The sequence below is a fragment of the Aythya ferina genome (assembly GCF_964211825.1).
Source record: "Aythya ferina genome assembly, chromosome: 3".
Taxonomy (NCBI): domain Eukaryota; kingdom Metazoa; phylum Chordata; class Aves; order Anseriformes; family Anatidae; genus Aythya; species Aythya ferina.
The window spans coordinates 90382599-90405274 of NC_140298.1; the positions used below are offsets into that span (position 1 = coordinate 90382599).

The following is a 22676-nucleotide window of genomic DNA, read 5'->3' on the forward strand; positions in this document are numbered from 1 at the left end:
AGGAAGTCAAAATATTTTGTGTTAATGGATGAACAGATGGTATTTTTTAACACTTCCTTCCATGTCTCTTTTGTTCTGAACATTAATAGAAACTGTAAGTATGTGCTTATAGGTGTGGCTGTGTATATAGGAATTGTATACATACTTTGACATGCCAATGTTACTAATTACATTTACCATCAAGAAGGATGACTAGGAAATACAATGCTCATATATATTGTACCTTCCATAATTTTCACTCCCATTAATATATAAAAAGGCTACAGACACTTATGTCTGACTTAATTTACTACTGTGCAAAACTACTTACTAATTACATCCAACTAGAGCTCATACTGTTTTTACAGTTACAGCCTCTGGCCCAGACTTGTAAGAGATACTTAGTTGCCTTAATAAGCAGATAAGTGCCTGGTATGATTTTCAGGATCTCCTTGCTTTGATTTCTAGACCAGTAAGGCATTAGGCATAATGAAGATGCCACTGGGAGACAGTCTGCATTTCTAGGTAGCTAACTACCTTATGAATTCAAGTTCTTATTTACCATTCTGCATATATTTCTCACTGGTGTTTTATGACATTTATTTATTTTAGTCTAGTTTAGTTATTATTCTCCTTCCCTCCCCCCAAAATAATAATAATAATAATTAAAAAAATCCATTTTCATTCACCAGAAACTTATAAGGTTCATGCATAAAACGGAGGACAAAGACGGAGCCCTGCAGTCACAGCTGCATATTTGTTCAGCAACACCAAGGTAGTTTAAGTACTTGCTTAACATTAAAGCATCACATTCAGATCTCCTCACTGCTTGTTTCATATACGTAACATGCCAGTCAAAGCATCCCAAGAAATCATTACTTCTCTCTTGCTATTGTAGTAGGAATTTCTTTCAGTCCCCTTTGTATCTGAAGTTATAACTTATAAAGAAGGGCTTGAACCCTCATTATCAATATCTCTAGCAAGCACTACAGGCTGACTAAACTACAGAGTCAGTCCATCTGAGATGGCCTTGTCCAATTAAAATTTAATAATACAATGCAAGGTGAAACTGCTCCAAAAGACAAGACTAAAAAGGAAAAGAAAAAACTCTTACCAGCATGTGCATTATGGAAGGATCTATTGCGGAAGTCCCTGATGAAATGTACATCTATTGTTAAGTAAAAGAGAGATACCTACTGACCAGAACAGTATCTTAGAAATAAAGATTATATTTTATCTGAGTGAGACTAACACATTTTTTTTCTAATTTTTTATTTATTTATTTATTCCTAGAATACTGAATGTCTTGCCAAAAGTAATCAGCTATTTTCAGTGGAAATCTTTATAGGTATGCAGGAATGTTGTTTAACCCTGGTGGGCAGCTAAGCACCATACAGCTGCTTGCTCACTCCCCACATAGTGGGATGAGGGTGAGAATCAGAAAGTGAAAACACTCTTAGGTTCAGATAAAGACAGTTTACTAGATAAAGTAAATCAGTGCATGCAAGCAAAACAAAACAAGGAATTAATTTGCTACATTGGCAGGCAAATGTTCGGCAACTTCCAGGAAAAGTGTTCATCATGCATAATAGCTCAATGGGAAGACAATTGCCATCATTCCAAAAGTCTACCTCCTTCTCCTTCTTTACCTCAGCTTTTTTATTCTTCTTTACCTCAGCTTTTATTGCTGAGAAGAACTTGACTTTCTTCAGAGAGAAAAATGAGACCATCTTTTTAATCTCATATGTGACGATGGTATGGCTAAGCCCTCTGTTGTGGATTGACCTTAGTTTCCTTGACAGAACAGGGGGAGAAAAATAGGTGAAAAACCCATGGGTCAAGATAGACTGCCTTCTCTCTCTCACAACTGCAATACAGCATTTTTACCCTTTCCTAAATCCTCTTTCCCTGAGGTGCCACCATCCTGGCTGCTGGGCCATTCATGCTCTGCGACAGGGCTGCTGGAGCCAGCTGGAACCAGCTGGGGCTGTCATGGGGCAGCCTCTGTGAGGAGAGGCCATTGCTGCCCCAGCATTACATAGACACCAAGTACAATTTACCTTTCTTTTCCTTAAAACTAATAATCTGAACCAGACAAACCTTGGATCAGGAAAACACATCTGTTCCTCTCCTCCCCAGTTCTCTGTTTTTAAGTAAGGTATGGTAGATATTGTTGACTATAAAAATGAAGTGTTTTGTATTCAGATGTGGCTTGAAGATGTATTGGCCTGAAGACTTCAAAAAGAAGATAAACACTGATAAAGTAAAAATACATCTAACAACTTTTTTCTTTCCCAGTTAGTAAAAAGAGTAAATAGTTAAGAGTTAGTAAAGAGGTTCCTTGCAGTGAAAGTAAGAAAATATTTATTAAAAGGTACGTGTAAAATAAAGTAGGAATAGGATTATATTTGAGAATCAATTGTAAATATTTATACTAACATCTCCATAATCCAGTTTGTGAACTAGAAATTCTTTCAAGCATTTTTAATGGGATTTAATATAAATGAAAATATAAAATATATATATAAATTTAATATAAATGGCATTATATAGTTCTAAAAGGAGGGAAGACTAGAAAAGGGAAGACTAGAAAAGGGTAATGGATGGTTTAGTGTGTTTTCTGCTCTTTTACTTACACCATTTACAATTTTTATGTGCTGAAATGTACAAATAAGTAGTCATGACCTGACCTTTCTAATATAGAGATCTACATGATGGGTGGCTGTGTTCCCTAATCACATTCAGAATTTTATTAAGATTTAAAATTGCTGTTTGTGTGGCTGTGTTCCCTAATCACATTCAGAATTTTATTAAGATTTAAAATTGCTGTTTGTGTGGTTTTATTTTGTTTTCCTAAGCTATGTTTATAATAAATCAGCCCCAAAACCTCGTTCATGTTATGGTTAGATAAAAAAATGAATGAATCTGTGCTCTATGATATCACAATACACTTCCACAGAGCAGCAACTAGTAGTTATCTCTGTATGTGATTCAAAATGTAAAACACTATCATGAATTTAATATGCTTTGTTTCTAAAAAGCTGAAGTGATGAGACTCATCTGTGTCTCCAGGATTGGTTTGTCACTGGTGAATAGCCCAGAGTTTATCCTAGAAGTTAACATCTTAGACTCTCAACCATCCTCAGTATGAAATGGTATGACAAGTTTTCTTCCACACCCAAATCAGAAAGGAATGCTTTCATGAATATATTTTGTACCATTCCTACTGAAATTGTGAAGCCTGAAAGCAGAAACTTATGAAAAGAAGGTGGAGGACAGTCTATTTTTAACCTTTGTTAAAAGGTTAAAAAATATAAATATTTGTTTGTTCCCTTCGCACCCCCCTCCCCCACATGTTTTGTTGTTTTTTTTTTTTTGTTTTTTTTTTTTTTTCAAACAACCTTGGTAGTGTTTTTGTGGAAAGTGTAACAATATAGGTTTTCCCTTATGATATTTACAGGGAAGTGGTGGAGTCACCATCCCTGAGGGTGTTTAAGGAAAGGTTGGACTTGGTACTAAAATACATGGTTTAGTGGGTGACATTAGTAGTAGAATCACAGAATCATAGAATATGAGTTGGAAGGGACCCACAAGGACCATTGAGTCCTGGCACCACACAGGTCTACCCAAAAATTCAGACCATATGACTAAGATTACAGTCCAAATGCTTCTTAAACTCTGACAGGCTTGGTGCCGTGACTATGCCCCTGGGGATCCAGTTCCAGTGTGTGAAAACCCTCTTAGTGAAGAACCTCTTTCTGATATCCAACCTAAACCTAAATGTTAAAGAAAAAGTAGTTTGCTTAGATGTTGCTTCTTGTCATGCACTCTGAGCTACATAACTCTTCTTAAGCAAGCACAGATTTCAGGTATCAGAAAACTGATAAACCCTGTAACATGTAGATGTGATTTGGGGTCTAGAGTTAAGGGTATATTTATATAGCATAATTCAACACCGTATAGATGTATCTGAGCTAACTTGAGCTCATAAGAAGAAGTACAGTACTGCCATGGTAACATTTTCCCTGGTACCAGAAATAACTAGGATGTGTCTGCAGAGAACGACTTTGCATCATAAGCATGAGAGAATGTAGCCTAATCTAAGTGGAGAAACTTATGGCTCAGTGAAGAAACTCTAGCCTTCTTCTTTTTTCCCCCGTGGCTGTTGGGGAGAAAAGATTATTCTGAGGGCAGCTAAAGGGAGGCAGAGAGAAAGGAAGAGAGCGAAAACTGAGTACAGAAGACAAAAATATATTAGATCTTAGGTATTTCCTGAAGATGCATTGCATGACCATTTATTCCTGAAAGGAGTTTTCATCTTCTAAAGAATTCCTACACCTCCTTATTTATTCAAGAGATATCATGATAGAAGAATAAATTTAGTCATGTTGATTGGTACTATAAATACCAAGCTCATATACTGAAATGTCTGGGTACCAGAGATTGGACTGCAGACATCATCTGGAATGTGGACAATCTTAAAAACTTTTCTGATTTTGCAAATATATGTTAGTTTCTTTTATCTGCTTCATTACTTGTCCTTTCAAAGGTTTCAGATTACAGTTTGAATCTAAAGTATAGATATACAGAAATATTTTGACAGATAAAGACTTTAGCAAAATACCTTCAGATTCATATATGAGGTACATTTTCTACCAATTTGGGGATACTATAAAACAGCTAATAGAGCAAGTTGTATCTGAACAGTCCTCTTTGATTCATATCCATGAACTACGGATTTGGAAAAAAAAAAAAAAAAAAAAGAAAAAGAAAATTGAGAAAAATAAGTGTGAAAAAGCTACACTGGTACTTGTATGAAAAGAAATAAAGATCATGCAATCAATAAAGCTGCAATTAAATTAACTGGAAAATTAGGGAAACCTCTGCACATTAATAATTGATAAAATACTATAATTAAAAATTAAATTCTGATAAAAATAATTTGATGAGATATAATACTTTCCTAAAAACACCTGAGAAGAAGTACTGTAAAATCACTCTTATTACCTGTTGCAAAGATAGCTGTGGAAATATCATATTAGGACTTTTTTATAATCAGCACAGAAAAGAAAAAAATAAGCAAATAAGGCAGTATCTGAATGAAATCAGTGAACAATTCAGAGCAAAATTACTGCGTTCTTTTGATCATTGTTATCATTTCTGAATAATGAATTGTGTAATAGCTTCACAGAGAGTTCAATTTGGGAACTAGGATGGGTTGAATACACTAGTTATCAAGATATTCATGTATTCCTTTGCTTTGTTGTATTATAGGTTATGCATAAGCATAAATTGTTGAAATGCCTGTAGGCATTTAAATATTATTCAACCTACAAGAACAAGTTTAGTAAGAAAGGCATTCATCATGTAGCAAAGTTCTTAGAAGTTGTATGGCTAACTGAGATATGGAACTTTGTTAAGTTACACTGAAATATCTAGTTCATAATATGGAACACACCAGGCTGGGTTCTCCAATGTGTGTAGCTTGATTTTATTATATTTTTATTAATTTAAGCTTAACCCTTTAACAAATCTTGTGATGACATCTCTGTCTTGTTATGTGCTGCAGAACTTCTTTGTTTATCCACACCAACTTCAGAATACTTTCTAGTCTCCATTATACTGTCTTTTGCAGAACTTCTTGCAGAACTTCTGTGGGAAAGTGCAATTATACTCTTTAGATACATTTCCACAATGAAAAGTACCAGTTCTTTTTTTTTCTACTGATTTGGTATAAAGGGAAATGCCTTAATGTTAAATTGAAATTGTACTTAACTCAATGCAGATAATGAAAAATGAAAATAGAAGTTATTATTTATACAAGATAAGAAATAAAACAAAATGTTTAATACATTTATAACAAAATTCAGCCTAGAAGTTTTGTTTTGTTTTGTTTTGGTTTGTTTTTTTGTTTGTTAGTTTTTTCCCCTAACCAGTTTACTTTCTATACATGTTTACTTTACATGGTCTTTTCAGAAATTTTGTCTTTCTGTATATCTTGAATTTCAAGTTCAATTAACTAAAATAACCTGCTCCGATAGAAAGATTACAATTGTTCCTCTCCTTGGATTTCTCTAGGGAATCGGGACAGACTAAATCTCCAGCTTCTCATCCCTGTGAAAACAAATAATAATAATTAAAACAAACAAAGAAAAACAACAACAAAAACCCACCGCAATTTTATTTCCCTCAAGTGAATTCAGGTTAGAAGATCTGTAGTCTTTTATGACCAAACTAAGCATTTCCTCACTTCTTCTAAGTAGCAAATGTCACACTAGTCAGATAAGAAGATGTCCTCTGAAACTCTCTAGCTAGTTAAAACAATCTTTGATTCAATTTCTACCCTTTTATTGGCAGTTTACCTTTCTGTTTAAAAGGTTTATCTTAATGAACTGAACTGTGTATTTTCTATTGGCTCACAGATTAAAAAATGAATCTGATACAAACACTTAATTTGAAGTGTTTCCAGCTCATTATTGACTGATAAATGATACAGCAGTGATGTATCATTTTGGAATTCCTACAGGTTACAGATGGAAGGTTCCAAAACCTTCCATTTAACAATACCGTAGCAAGTTGACTTTTTTTTTTTTTTTTTTTTTTGAAAGGTATTGTGAACAACTGAGTTAAAAATAGTGCTTGATAGTTGTTCCCTTGCTTCTGAGATTTACTGCAATATAGTTGACTAACAAAGACTAGTGCAAAGATGAGCAATACCAAAAGCTCACATCATCATAATTTCAAGTGTATCCTTCCTCATGTTGTTGCAATGTGTAGGTTGTTGAGTGGCTTGGGAAATGCAATCCATGTACAAAGTATCTGTCATCCTTCTTTTAAGTGACGGATAGAACAATAGTGATCTATTTTGCTATAGGAAGTTCAAATCTTAAATTTGAGAAACATTAGAATCCATACCACTGGTAACAATAATTTTAGTTTTATCTTTTCTATTAATAATTGCATTGTGACTGGAAGTTATTTTACTTACATTATTATCCAAATATTAACAGTTTGATTGTGGTTGTAAGTATCAAACTAAAGCTCCACAGGTGTGTTTTCTTATTTACCTCAAAAGATAGTTCTCAAAATGTGCAGAATACCTGAGGTAGCTGCAATTTCCAGAATGAGGCATGGCATCGTTGTAAGAAACTGTCAGGGTAAAAAATAGTCTTGTTAAAGTTTCTTAGATCTTTTTGAATATTAATTTATTTATATCAAAAAAAAAAAAAAAAAAAAAAAAAAAAGTACTACAGAAATGTTGATAAGGAATCAACCTGAAATCAATTTTTAACGTTTTTTTTTTTTTTTTCGTCTCAGCTTCTTGGTTGCCTTCTCTGTTTCTATTACTTAGAGTTATATAGAAAAAAAAAAAAAAAAAAAAAACAAAAAACAAAAACAATATAAATATATATTTATATATTCAATTCCTTTTGAATTTCAATGCCTTCTGAATTTTCATCTGAATTACTGTTTCTGATGCAATAATCTTTTAAATTTTGGCTGCTAAAATACAAATCTAAAACTATGCAAGGTGATCTTTTCTTTTCTTTTCTTTTCTTTTCTTTTCTTTTCTTTTCTTTTCTTTTCTTTTCTTTTCTTTTCTTTTCTTTTCTTTTCTTTTCTTTTCTTTTTTGAAACTTCATACAATCTTGTGTGGGTAGATAGAAAGAAAGAAAAAAATAAAAGTTTGCCAATCAGCTACAAACACTCATCACCTGTGCAGATGGTGATTGTGAAGGATGTGAAGAGACCTTTGATCCTAAACTTTTCTTTTGAATGGCAATTCTAGAAATCACTTTACCATATTTAAGCTGTAAAGACATAAGTGATTTGGTTAATTTACTTCCATGTTCAAGAGTGAGTGCTTCTCAAGTACTTTGCTGAGTTGGGTCCTTACAGCACAACAAATCACTAATGTCACTAATGATGCTGGTAAAACAATTGAGAATAAAGATTTTAAAAAAGAATCAGATGGTATTTATTATCAAAAGTAGATTTGTAAGACTAGCTGAACATCTGAAAATGCTATATACATGTCTAACACTCAGAAGTGTTTAATAAACAGATCTAGGATCATGCGTTTTATCAGTAATAAAATAACATATCATGTTTATCAATAACATACATGATATGTTATTTGATATATACTGAAACTTAAGTTTCAGTAGTAATATTTGTTCTTTTACTGAAACAGTTTCTTCAAAAATAAAATTATCCTATTGTTGTGTTACAACTATACATTCAAGGTGCATACTAAATATTCAAATTCTGATAGATTACATATTTAACAAAGAGAGTGTTGTCTTCCTCCATATGTTCAAATGACACACAGCATAAGAATACATTAAAGAGTTCTTTTAGTATTATGAGTTTTCCATGGTAACAACATCTAAAGTTGATTAAACCAATCCTGTAGAGATGGTGCCTGAGTACACGTCCATTTTAAGATGATAACATCCTTATCACTCACCAGTAGATGGAAACATGTCTCCTTGTGTAGTCTACCTAAAGTCAAACAAATTTGGAGACTAGCCCAGTAACTTGCTAACTGGTCTGAATGGATATATACAGTTCAATAATTTGAGAAATACACTTCACATTTTCCCCAGAAGGTACAGTTTTAACAGACAACTGTCCTCTTTCTTACAGCTGTCTAAGCATAAACATAAAATGTTTTCTCGTAATATCTTTTAAAAAGGTTGAAATCACAGAAATGTACTGAGAAAATATGAGCTCTAGAAATTTGCAGCACTATATCTGGAACTGAAATACTAGACTGTTGTACTTCTATTCTAAAAAATGCTTATTCTTAGAATCAATGGTAATCTTGCAAAAATGATAAATAATATTGTATGTTAAAATGTTTAAGTCTTGAATTGAAATGCTGTAGAATAAACTGTAGAATACAGTTAATTCCTGTAGAAAGCTGTTAGCTCTTTACACCAAAAGGAGAGAATGTTTTGCAGGAGCTGTAGTGAGTATATTCATTGTGTTCATCCCAGTTACTTCAGACTGAGAAGAGGGGTATAGTCAATGAAGAAAGGTAGCTCCTTCAGAGAAATGTAGGACATGTATACAGTGTACTTTTGGAATACGTTCTCTCTCATTCTATAAACTACACAGATTATAAAGTGTGATATAGACATACTATCAATAATTGTACAATAGATATGTTCTCTTTCCTTTACCTGTATTTTAGTACATTAACTGCTTGATTGTAGCTATGCATATATGTAAAGTATCCTAATAAACCAGAAACTACCTACCCCAAAAATTGTTTTTTTGATTAATAAATAAAGCCTGCATAGATGCTGAAAAATAAATAAAAAAATAAATAAATAAATAAAAAGGAAGGGGGAATGGGGGAAGGGGTGAATTTCATAATACTGCTCTATAAAATCTATTGGAATATTTTGCTATTTAACAAGATAAGACATTCTCAATTTTAGGACAGGAGATCTTTTTATTACCTTTCAAAATGCTCTTGTTACAGCATTTTGCCACAGTATTTGCCCATTCTAGAATTATGGAGTCATACAGTCTTTTATGTTGGAAAAGACCCTTAAGACCATTAAGTCCAAGCGTCAACCTGACACTAGCACATCCACCACTAAACAATGTCCCTAAGTGAATGTTCCCCCAATAACAGCACCTACCGTAGTGACTGAGGAGAGGTAGCTTAAGAGTTCTAACCTATAAGACCACTCTATACCTGACTGGTGGAGGAGACATCCAATTATAAATATCAATATCTCTGCATAAAATGTAAAGAGTAATATATCAGTAAGAAAAACAAAACAAACAAACAAACAAAAAGCTATTTTTAAAAATTAGTCAATATAAACCAAACCAAATCAAAACCAGACCTGATAAGTAGACAATATCCTTTAAGTGGAAACAGCAGCAGTATTGAAGCACAAGTATTTCATTCTAAAAGTAATAAATGTGAGGAATAAGTTGTCAGGTAAGCCCACTGAAGCACATTGTATAAATGAATTTAAGAGACAGCTAGAAGTTTTTATAGAGCTAGAGGGGAAATTAAAGATAGTGACAAAGCAGGAAGAATAGGCTGAACTAACACATATAAAAGACAAGTTTTCTGGTTCTTCTCTCCAGCATTTCTTTATGATCATTACAGAGTGTATCTGGTACTCGTTATTTATGTTAGAGAAGGGCAGAAAAAAAGAAGTTGTTTCAAGTGCATCATCCCAACGGTCCCAGAAACTTCATCTTCACTTCACCTACGGACAGGAAAAGAAAAAAAAAAAAAAAAAAAAGTTTAGACCGTAGCTGTACCTAATTTGACATTTTGGGAACTAACAGAGCACAAAGCACCACTGGTAGGTCATAAGGGAGAAACAGAGAGTATATGGCTGATTTTACCTCATCTGCACTGTGTTAAGAATCATATTCTGTGCATTGTTTTTGTTCTCCTGTGCTGTCAGAGTCCTGGAACTGCATCAATGACTCTTCACATTGGGTCTGATCCAGCTGTCATTGAAGTCAGTAGGAAGACTTTCATTGACTCACCTGTGAGCTGGGTAACTTTCAGAATGCATCCATCATGTACAGGGCAAAAAGAAAGTAGTGGAGCTGGCATGCTTTGAACAAAATTGTTAGGATTATTTTTGGAAGGGAGGGGTGGAAACTGGCATTTACAATATTTTTTATTTATCTTAGCAGTGGGATGTTGTTTTTTTCTAATTATTTAGTGAAAACATGGAAGGAATATCAAAGTATTCTATCTACCAGAACCAATTATGCAAAAAGGGAACAAGTTTCAATTTAAATATTGATTTGTTTTTATAAAATTCCTTTTGCACACTTAAAAAAATCTAAGAATATTCATCAGCATTTGCATTTCCATTGTAAGGTAAAATGAAAAAAGGAATTTTGGAAGTTAAGCTTTCTCAGTTGTCCATGTCTTAAGCAACTCTAATAAAAACTTTTCTTAACTGACAGTTTCAGGAGTTGGAATATAATAATAATTCTATTGTATTTAGGTTTTGCTCCTGCAACTTGACACCTACAATGATTTTGAATATTTGGGATTTAAATATCCACAAAAATGACTTGAGTGAAATTATTCATCTGTATAAATATACAGATGGAAAAATCTGAACACATCATTCTTAATACTTTTGACATGTCTGTCTCAACCTTGCTACATATAAAGTGCATGCATAAAGATCAGAATTTATGCTTATATATATTTGTTCATATTTATTATGGATTATATACTATATGCAGTGGTAAACAGAACAAAATATAAAAATGCTGTTTCTCTGTACAGAATTAAAATTATATCTGTTGGACTGTTTTGTTGAAAGCTGAAGTGAAACATTCCACTGAAATCGTGTAAAAAATGAATTGATATAATGGAATTTTTATGTGTTAATAAGCAGTAAAATGTTACCTTGAATTATGAACAGCAAGAAAGCTAAAGAGAAATAAAATTTTGAAATCTTATTTTGAGGTTTTATTACCCAGATTCAATAGACCTGCTTTTCTCTCTATGATCAAAAGAACAGACTGGAAGTGCTGTAATAGTCATTTATAGCTGGATATTGCACATCTCTAGACCTTATGGTAGCCGTCTAACAGTATTTTGATGATTCTGTGTGATGCTGAAACACAGGATGGCTTAAGATAGTGGCAAAAGGGTCTAAAACGTCAAGTGAGGATTCGCTTAATTATGGGCCCTCGAAGCATTTTTATAGTTAACTCCGTAGTGGCAAAAATAAATAAATAAAATAAATAAATGGTGAGACTTTGGAGACTCCAGTTGCTGTGCAAAGCATCTTCATCATACTGGAGGGTCTAATACAGAAAAGGAACTACCAACTGCTGTTTCAGCAAGTGAAAAATAATGTCACATAGTAGCCCTCTATATACTACTTACTTCAAAATTATAACATAATCACAAGATTATTTTAATTATCCTCTTATTCCTGTAAAATTTCCAATACTAATCATAGTGTTATTGCCACACATATCTTGTTCATAATTTAGCTTTTGGGGCATATTATCTCTTTTCAAGATTTTGATTATTCTGAGTCTGATGATGATAATTTAATTTTGTGAGGTCACAAATATTTACATATTTGAACAGGAAAAGAGACTATAGAAGTATGATTTATCATTCAGAATTCTGAATGTTTACTATTTTATTTTTTCAGTGTACCTGAATAAGTACACATTTGTGTGCTTAGAATATACCTATTTATTAGCATGCATATTTTATTTGTTTTTAAGAATATGTGCAAGACAAATACATATGTATGCATTTTGCATATGGAATGATATTTTTACTACTATCCTCTAAACCCATTCTAAAATAATAATACAACATAGTTAATATGAAAACTATTTGAAATTCAATTTTTAAATTTTAATTCAAGTTATGTCATTATTAGATAAATGACATAGAAAAGAATAATAATATAATTATTATTTTTATATATTTTAAATAATTATGATAATTGATATAAAAATATAATTATGTCATTGTCAATTTTGAACTAATGAAGTGGTAATCAACCAAAGAACCAAATCAACCAAAGAAAAATAAATAAAATAAAATAAAATAAAATAAAATAAAATAAAATAAAATAAAATAAAATACAAAAACACTTGTTCCTTGTAATTGACTAAAACATGGTAAACTGAATGTGAAATCTAAACAAGCCATAACCAATTATCCCTACTATCTATGATTGCTAGTGTCACAATTCACAGGCAGAGAGATGCAAAGAGCTCAGGAAGGAAGGAAGGGAATCTAATTCTTTTGATTCTGGTGGCATTTTTGTAAGGTGAATTGGAAGGACTGTGACAGATTCATGATACTTAACACTTGACTAAATTAGGGGTTTTGTCTCAGCAGAAATACTCTCAGATCTTTGAAAGAGCAAGAAAAGTGCACCTTCCCATACTGCAGAGCTATTAATTAGAAACTGACAAGCAGCAAGCTGAGAGGAGATATGAGCAGGTGCCTCTTTGTTATCTCCAGAGGCTTATTTAACTCCAGAGGAAGTTCTCAAGTGAGGTGTTATCTGCCTCTGGCTGGAAGGAAGCACCATTCAAGTGAAGTCTATGCTGGAAACATCTAAGCTAAGTGCCCTGAGGTAGCATGGTAAGCATATCCAATATATCCTAAATATCCATTCTGGATTAGAACACTTTCTAAATATCCCCCAAAATCTTCAAATATTTGGAGCTTCTTTAATTTTGTTGTTAATTTGTTTTTAGACAAAATTTGATGTTCTAGTAAATAAAATGGCATGGGGGCCATCTCCCTTTCTTAGAAAACTTGTAAAACGTTTCTCCTAGCATTGTAGGAGAATGAATAAATAAATAACTTCAAAAAAGACTAGAGGTTTGTTTGTTTATTAGTTTGTTAGTTTGTTTTAATAAACCTCTTTCAAACATAAGTAAATACATTGTGAAAACATGCTGCAGATCTTAGTTATGGGAACATGCTGCAGATCTTAGTTATGGGAACAAGTAAAATACATAGCCATATTCATTTCTTGTGCAGGTGTGACCCCTGAATCAGATGTGTCTGCCTGCCTTAAATACTATTTCTCTTCTGTGGGCTCATCATTGTCCTTACATACAGGTTTACCAAACATAAGTAACCATTACCTTGAAATAAAGTTTTCTTTTTTAATCTCTTTACCATGATTTTCTGTGGTCCAAGGTCCCTGATGGCACCCAGGCTGTTGAAAGCTGCTCTTACCAATATGTTGATAGCAATATGTTCTTACCTCCAATTAATTGTTTAGTTTTTAGCAATTTTACTATACAGTTCATTCAAGCTACCACATACATTACTTGTATGTATATATATATATGTACACACATATTATATTATTTCTGGAAGTATTTCAGTTTTCACCTTATTTTGCTTTAAATTAGAACTATAAAATTATGAGCAAAATTAAAAATGCACAGTAATATAGAGCATGATCAATATCTAGTTAAATTTACTGGTGGATGTTTGTTTGTTTTCCTTCTGTACATTCTCATTTCAAATTATGTTATAACTTCCAACTTTATGATTGTTTGTTATCCATTTTTAAAACACTTAAAATGTAGAGTGAAACAGATGATAGAAAACCTGAATATGTGAAAACACATTGCTGACATTGAATTAACTTGATATACTAGTGCTTAAACTTTTGGTACCCACTGTGGAGATAAACGATTATCTCTTTCAATTAGGAGATATGCATTATTAACATCTTGCAAGTATATTATTTTGAATTTTATTTTATGATAAGTAAGATAAATGTAGTAAGTCAAGCAAACAATAATAGATTGTTAAAATAAGAAATAGTATGTACTTATTCATTTAGATATGAATGTAAATATAGATGCATTCAAATAGAAATATAATATAAAGTTAATAACAAAGTACAGAAAGAAGGAAAATTTTATGATGAAGTCATATGAAGCCTCTACCAGAAGAGGTCATATTTCATGGTGTTGTCAAATGTAGTTTCTGTAATCATCATAAGGTCTGTGATAGCCACTTACATAACTTTTTGTTAGCAAATAAAATTTCCAATTTGAATATTAAAATGATGCAATCAAGAGTTAGCTTTACAGTATCTATACAGAAAGGTATTGCCTATTCCAGTCCTAGAAGGGAAAGATCACTTCTACAACAAAAAATAATATTCCCTAAATACTCTCTTGATTTGCTACATCATCATTTCTAATAATGGCAACAATCCAGACCCACATAGACTTTAAACAGGGAAAATCATATAGGTAGAAAAAAAGAGGTTTTCAGAACACCATGGATGTCCTCTGTCCCCAGGACAGCTGCACTGGAATTTTTAATTCACATACAGAGGAGAAAAAAAAAAAAAAAAAAAAAAAAAAAGTACTAGAGCACATTAATGCAGAGAAAAACAATTTAGCAGTGACATCATCAAAGACACCCACCATGAGGGTGGTTTTAATTTTACATACCTCTGGTCAGGCCACAATTACACATCAGGCCACAGTTTAGTCTCCAGGTTCCTACTCGGTCTGAAGATAAACTGGCACCTGCAGTGATGATTCACTCCATCTGCCTCAGGATGTGAGGCAGGGAGCATAAATGTCTCTCTGCAGGTGCTTTTCTGTAACCGTTTGTTATAGAGACCCTGAAGACAAGTCTAGAGCATTAGTGAGTCCTGTAATCCCAAAGGATTAAATCACATCAAATATCTAATTTTACCAGGGGAAATTAAAGTATTCCCCACTGAAACAAACAAACAAAAAATAATTTTGAAAACAGAAGATTTAGATTCTTTAATCCTTCTAATATTTTTTGGAAAAAAAAAATCTTAAATATTCATATAAACCTAGAGACAAGGTGTTGGGTTAAAATTTGCCAAATTTTTTGAAGTAACATTCAAGCAATCTATATTTATAAATATCTACACTGTTTCACATGGTTATAATTGAATATGATTCTTAATACAAGGAGATTCTCAACGCCTACTTAAAGTAACTCAAAACTACGTAAGATCCATTGTTATGAAATGTCACAAAGCAGCTGAGTGTTATCATACTGAAGTATAATGATTCTCTCCATGAAATATGATTAAAAGTGTATCTTGCTACTTACATGTGTCTTCCTTTCTGCTTTGTGTCTCTTCACAGTGGATTTAATGCATGTGTCAAGCCAGTAATGTAATGAAGTAATAATAGCTTCACACAAACTGACAGCAAACAGGAAGTTATATAAGGCAGTGAAAACATAACTCTACTTACTCATTAAAACTACTTTAAAACAATGTTAATTTTTATTACACTATTTATTTTTTTTGCCCAAGAGATAAGAGAGATAAGGTTTAGCTCTATAAAAATTCTATATTTTTTGGTCAGTTCAAAAAGTTTTTAAATGGACCATGTTGTGTAAGTATTTGTGCTCACAATACTTTAGGTGTGTGTTTTTTTTTTTTTTTTTTTTTTTTTAACATTGTATAACTTCAAATGTTGCATTCAGTGTTCTGAGACAATGTTGTATTTTTGGAGCACAAGTTTAAATATCCTTACTTTTTATTTTATTTAATCTTCCCTCAAACATTCTGTACTCAATTTCATTATAGAAACATTGGTGTTAAATAGAATCAAGATAAATTTGATTTGCCATTATTTTTATAATTTTCCTGCAATACTTTCATATCTTTCCAAAACGTCCTAGTTTTAGAAAGTTCCTTGCATGATTTGGACTGTCTTTGTTCATATGATTATGCAATAGTTACTGAATTACATTCAGGCACATATATACAAATAAATCCAGCCTGGATTTAAAAATCTCAGGATCATGCTGAAACTCGTATCTTGTTTAAAGAGATGACTGTAGGAAACATGAGATGTTTGGAGCTGCGTTATTATTCTAGGCTGATTGAAGTATTCATCATGTATTTGCTGAATGTAGACCTTTATTCTGTCTCTATGAACAGATGGACATTTGTATACATTTTGTTTCTCCAAACTGCTCCACTAGTTACTGCAAATACATTCAAGCTTTGAGATTTTTATGAACTTTAGCAGAATATTCAGTCACTAGTATAACATTTGTAATTCACTATCTAAGTTTTGATTGGTCTCCAGACCAACTTAGTTCTTGCAATCCTAAATTTTTTCAGCCTAGAGGGACTCTAATGATGTTTAGGCTTATCTCCTGCTCACAATAAGGAATCTCTTTACCCAGAGCAGCATTAGGTGTTGAGGAATGGTTAAGTGAGGTGGGACATGTGAATGTGGGGCAATTGGCAGGCAATAAGCTAATAAAGTACCGCACTTAGTTTACATGGATCTGGGCACGTACGCAGGTGGCTGAGAGCCAATCAGGATCAAGAACACGATGCCCTTAGGCGATTGGATAGACCCCCTGGGGCAGGACGGTAGCAACTGCATAGCGCGGGAAAGTGTTAGCCAATCCTAAGTTTAGTTTAAGAATGTTTACGAGTTTCGGAATAGATAAAAGGCGACTGAGCTATCCATTAAAGTGGAAGTTCACTGTTCACTCATATTGAGCGTCTGTGTCTTCCTCCCGTCGACAACAATTAGGATTGATTTCAGAATGAGGAGAATGGATAAAAACTTCTATGAAATGATAATTCTGTTTCTCTACTGCCATATAATTTACATCTTTTTAAAAGATGTTGTAAGTATATGTAGAAGAGTGTCTGGTCCTTTAAGTGTACATGGTCAAGGGCCTTTTCCAAGCCAATAAGAGATAATAAGGAAGGAAGAAAGTGATGGGAACCAATTCTGGTCAGCCACACTAATTTACAAGATTGTGTGAGAATGTGGGAATGTTGATTGCAACAGGGTTATCTGATTAAAGATTTCTAGTCTGGAAGACCATCACAAGAAACAAACTTCCAAGTTGCACTAATTGGTAGGTTAACAAGCCACAGATGCAATTCCAGAAAAGATGAAGCTTGCAGCTGAGAATATTGTGAAAAAGGGGGCACAGACTGGTCGGATGCAAAAACTGCAGAGTCCTGCAAATTCATTGGTGGTGTGCAGGGGGAAGGGAGAGGAGGAGGAAAAAGAGAGGGAAATAGGTGGAAAAGGATAGAAAAGGGATGGTTGTGTGTAAAATGGAACAGGACAGTACACTTTATCTGGCTGATGTCTGTACCTGACCTTGGCCTGTCACGTTGTCTTATATGTCCTTGCTAATTTACTTGACTCTTCCTCTGCATACTCACACTCTCTATCCCATGTGTGTGTGCTGTGAGGACTAAGTGCCAGATACTGGCAAGAATCATGTGTGAGTGAAACTGATGTTAGTTACTGGAGGCAGGCCAGGGGTGTGGGTACCCATCATCTGTGGTGCCAACTGCTGGAGTGAGTGGGGACCTTAGCATCAGTCATTGGAGAGTTCATAACTCTCTTGATCTACTGAGGGTCCTACAGTCTTTATGCCTGGAGTGCTAACTCCTGGGGAGCTGGCCTGAGTGAAATGGATGCCAGCTACTGAAATCAGATTGGTGATGTGGGCAGCCCTGGCCTGTGGTGCCAGCTACTGGAATGAGTCAGGGGTCTCAATACCAGCTACTGGAGTGAGTAGGAGTCTTTTAGTCCCAGACACTGGAGCTGTGCTCGCAAACCAGCTACTGAGGGTGACCAGTATGACAGTGTTCTTGTACATGATTTGGAAGGATTAAGCTGTGGTACCAGCTACTGGAGTCAGGCCCAGGGAGTGCATACCTTTTCATCTCTTGCTTCCTTTACACATGCCACTATGGGAGAATCTACTTATTTGTATGCTGTACACGAGTGAAGCAACACAGACTATTTACGGTCCACTGTGCAGTTTAACCCAGACACTTGACTTTAAACTCAGGCTGCCTGAATCCAACATGAATTTGTAAATGAAACTGAGTTTGACAGGTTACTTTGTGAAATTTACCCTTCTTTATGCCTGTGCAGATAAATTTGCTGTCAAGTAAGCCAGCATGCACCATTTATGAAATGATTTGATTTCTATTTTGCTAATATTCTGCTTTGTTGCTGCTTTTACAGAATCACATTAGGGTTGGAAAAGACCTCCAAGATCATCTGGTCCAACTGTCACCTTACTACTAACGCCACACACTAAACTATGTCCCTAGGTACCAGGTCCAACCTTTCCTTAAACACCACTAGGGACGGTGACTCCACCACCTCCCTGGTCAACCCCTTCCAATGCCTGACTACTCTTTCTGAGATGAAATGTCTCCTAATTTCCAGTCTAAACCTCTACTGGTGCAACTTGAGGCCATTCCATCTAGTCCTATCACTAGTTATCTGTGAGAAAAGGCTGAACCCCAGCTATCTACAACTTCCTTTCACGTAGTTGTGGAGAGCAATAATAAATTACCTATGTTGGACCTCATCCCACTGACCTCTGCCTATCGACCCATCCTGTACAGTCCCTCTTCAGGGCCTTCCTACCTTCCAGCAGATGAACACTTTCCCCAACTTTGTTGTCATCTGCAAGCTTACTAAGGGTGCACTTAATTCCCTCAACCAAATCATCAATAAATACATTAAAGAGAATGGGTCCCAACACCAACCCCTCAGGAACACCACTGGTGACTGGTCACCAGCTGGATATCACTCTGTTCACCACTACTCTCTGGGCCCAGACATCAAGCCAATTTTTAACACAGAAAACAGTGTTCTTGTCTAAGCTGTGGGATGCCAGTTTCTTCAGGAGAATATTGTGGGAGACCATGTCAAAGGCCTTGCTGAAGTCTAGGTAGACTACATCAACAGGCTTTCTCTCATCCACCAGGTGGGTCACCCAGTCATAGAAGAAGATGAGGTTGATCAGGCAGGACTTGCCTTTCATGAACCCATGCTGACTGGGCCTGATGCCCCTGTTGTCCCACATATGCTGCATGACTGCATTCAAGATGACCTGTTCTGTCACCTTTCCTGGCACTGAGGTCAGGCTGACAGGCCTGTAGTTCCCTGGGTCCTCCTTACAACCCTTCTTATAGACAGGCGTCACATTAGCAAGTCTCCAGTCATCTGGGACCTCTCTGGATGACCATGACCACTGATAGATGATGGAACGTGGCCCAGCAATCACATCTGCCAACTCCCTTGGCACCCATGCTCACCTCAGCACCAGTGGATCCCATCTGGCCCCATGGATTTGTGACAGTCCAGGTGGAACAGTAGGTCTCTAATTGTTTCCACCTGAACTATGGGGGGTTTCTTCTGCTTCCCATCCCAGAGTTCTTGGTTGGGAGGCTGCGTACTATGAGGATAAGTGGTCTGGCTAGTAAAGACAGACCTATAGAAGGCTTTAAGAACCTCAGCCTTTTTTTTATCCTATGTAGTCATGTTCCTCCCTGTGTCCAGCAAAGAATGGAGATTCTCCTTGGCCCTCCTTTTGCGGTTAATATATTTATAAAAACATATTTTGTTATCCTTAACCATAGTGGCCAGGTTAAGCTCATGTGGGGCTTTGGTCTTCCTGATTTTTCTCTGCATATGCTGGCAACTTCCTTGTACTCTTCCCGAGTTGCCTGACTCTTCTTCCACCAGACAGATATTATATGTGGCAACAATTACATGTTTTTTACAACAACCAAGAGCATATTTGAATATGTTCTCCAGCTGATAGCTATTGGTAATTTTTCATTACTCTTACCAGTAGTATTTCTTTTTAATGAAACATCCAAATTAAATATTCAAATTTATTTCAAAACAACCACTGAAGAATTTTTAAATGCAATAATAATAAGTTACAAAAAAAAAAAAAAAATCCAAAGATTGCAGGCTTCATAGAACTTCATGCTTAAATCTAGTGACAGGTTTTCATTACCACAACACTCTCTAAAGGAATCAATCTATATATGGCTATATTGTACAAAGTGCTACGTAAATACAAGAAGAGCAATTCTAGAAAAACTAGCAGTCTATGGGATGCTTGACAAATTATGAAGGTGTATTTTTACCTAATTGTGAAATTTCTTAATAATGATATGAAGTTGGTTTTCTGTGGATGAAAGATAACTAATGAGAAGAAAAAAAAAAAAAAAAAAAAAAAGTAAAAATGTTGGTAACTTGTTGAAAAAAACATGACTGAGTAATCCTTGTAGCTTAGCTTAAATAGTAAAATTTCTATTAGAGTTAAAGTTACAAATTGGAACCCATTTCTTCTTAGTTAGGTACTAAAGATGACCACATGTGAAATATATATGAGGTTTCTGTAACCCCATTTGTATAGTTGACATTTCAGACTGTGGGAATAAAAGTATTTTAGTAAAACATGTTAGTCATTCACACTTTTATCACAAGTTTTGCACCCTGGAAAGTGAAAACTCTGATGTCCTTGAAAGTTTTCTTGGAAGCCTAAAACTCAGTACAAAAACTCACTCAGATACACTGAAACAGCCCCTCTGTCTTTCTGAAACCCATATTAGAGACCACACAGGAAAGGCACAAGAAAGCTGCCCTTTTGATGGTTTATGTTTTTTTTTTTGTTTTTTTTTTGTTTTTTTTTTTTTTTCTAGTGCATGACTCCATTTATCTTTGAGATTTGACAAAAATGTTTAGTTTTGTCAAAAATTTGTCAAAAATGTTTAGTTAGCCACTAACATTCTAGACTAGACAGTTTCTTTTTAATCATTTTGATTATCAGCTGTCTCATGTAGACATGCAAAAAAGAAACTGTAGGTTATTTTTCTTGTAGAATTTGAACAATTGAACATTATAGCTATTGTTTCTCTGCTTCAAATGATGACAAATGCTTTTAATGATAATTACTATTTTGGGTGCTTCATTAATTCTGATATGTAAATTATTTTTTTTTTATTTGGAAGTCATTAGTTTTGTACAGAATGATTAAACTTGAAAACAAAAGCTTTCTAAGGTTTCATTTTTGTTTTCAATAGTAATGTATCTTTTATAGTTTTGGACCTCTGTTGCCTTTTTAGAGTGAATATGAATATACACATATATTTTTTCCAAAATCATATCTGTACAGATTTTAACAATACTAAAAAATAAGTAGCTTTAGAAGTAGGCTAACGTATCAAACAAATATAAAACAAAACCAAATAATATAAATCTTAGACAAGGTAACAGCACAAAGGATTAAGGCATAAAAATTTCTTAAACACACTAACCACAAAATTAGAATATCAGTCTAAGCACTTTTTTTTTAAGAAGACCTGGGTCATTCAGGTCTTCTCAGTCCAAGACCTTTACAAATCTAAAGAAGGAGTAATTTATCTGAGTATTTGTTCCATATTCACTTTCCCTACAGGGCTCTCAAAAAACTTTTGTTTTGTTTTGTTTTGTTTTATAAAACCCATTAAATGCTTTTTCTTTCTTTCTTTATTTTTTTTTAAGTTAAATGTTTGGGTTTCTATCACTTATTCAGTCTTCAGAAGAAAACTTCAGTTAGTTACCAAAAGACTAGATTCCATATTTGCTGATAAATTTTTTTGACAGTAGAAATAAACAGAATGTTTATAATAATTATGGCATGGGCAAATGCAGTGTGTCTTGCTCATATCTTTATTGTTTCATCATCAATTATGTTGAAAGTGCCTTGGCTTTTTCTTTTCCTGAAAAAGTCCTATCCAAAAAAAAATGTTAGTATATTTTATGGAACATTTAGTACTTGATCTGGCTGCTAAAACTGCCACAGGCATGAAGATTGTAATGTGGACAACTTCTCAGCAGGAACTGAAATTCCAAACAATTTCATTCCTCTTAATGAAGAGGTCAAAGTATAGTGTCAATGTTCTACAAAAAGACCTCATAGACCATTAGCAGGTCCTGAAACCAGTCATGTTAAAAGCTTTTGAAATCAGATGAATATTTTGAATCTTCAGTCATTGACAAATATTTTATTCTTAACACTTTCTTACTTGTGTAGTTATTATTATTATTATTATTATTTGTATGCTGATAACCTGGGACTAGTAGAGAGTGACTTCCAAACAATGTTGCTGTAAAAGAGAATGAAACAATACCAATTGTGATTACATATACATGTATTTGTGTGTGTGTGTATTGAAGTACAGATTCTGTGATGTTTGAGAGGGACTATAGCCCAATTCCTTCATGTTGCAAAAAATAACAAATTTGATATATATATATATATATATGTATCTTAGTTTTATATGTTGAAATTGATATTTATTAAGATTTATTCATATTTAGATTTTGATTTA

The 22676-nt window shown here is 34.0% G+C and overlaps 1 long non-coding RNA gene across 1 annotated transcript; it reads right to left on the reverse strand.

Annotated features, from left to right (window-relative positions):
• Positions 1-5500: 5500 nt before the first annotated feature.
• Positions 5501-15047, reverse strand: LOC311434448. The gene is made up of 4 exons (XR_014691503.1): positions 14959-15047; positions 7080-7128; positions 6009-6093; positions 5501-5631 (listed from the first exon to the last, which is right to left on the reverse strand). It is a non-coding gene; the product is annotated as an uncharacterized lncRNA (long non-coding RNA).
• Positions 15048-22676: the final 7629 nt, after the last annotated feature.